Here is a 329-nt window from a genome sequence, read left to right as displayed (position 1 = left end):
AAAAAAAAAAAAAAAAAAAAGGCCGGGCGCGGTGGCTCAAGCCTGTAATCCCAGCACTTTGGGAGGCCGAGACGGGCGGATCACGAGGTCAGGAGATCGAGACCATCCTGGCTAACACAGTGAAACCCCGTCTCTACTAAAAATACAAAAAACTAGCCGGGCGAGGTGGCGGGCGCCTGTAGTCCGAGCTACTCCGGAGGCTGAGGCAGGAGAATGGCGCAAACCCGGGAGGCGGAGCTTGCAGTGAGCTGAGATCCGGCCACTGCACTCCAGCCCGGGCTACAGAGCAAGACTCCGTCTCAAAAAAAAAAAAAAAAAAAAAAAAAAAA

General features: G+C 52.9%; 1 protein-coding gene across 4 annotated transcripts in view; it reads right to left on the bottom strand.

Annotated features, from left to right (window-relative positions):
• Window positions 1-329, bottom strand: part of SETX (senataxin) — a 98,937-nt gene that overhangs the window by 85,726 nt on the left and 12,882 nt on the right. The gene's annotated exons all lie outside the window — the stretch shown is intronic.

Source organism: Theropithecus gelada, chromosome 15 (assembly GCF_003255815.1).
Source record: "Theropithecus gelada isolate Dixy chromosome 15, Tgel_1.0, whole genome shotgun sequence".
Classification (NCBI taxonomy): Eukaryota; Metazoa; Chordata; class Mammalia; order Primates; family Cercopithecidae; genus Theropithecus; species Theropithecus gelada.
This window is presented reverse-complemented; position numbering and strand designations above follow the sequence as displayed.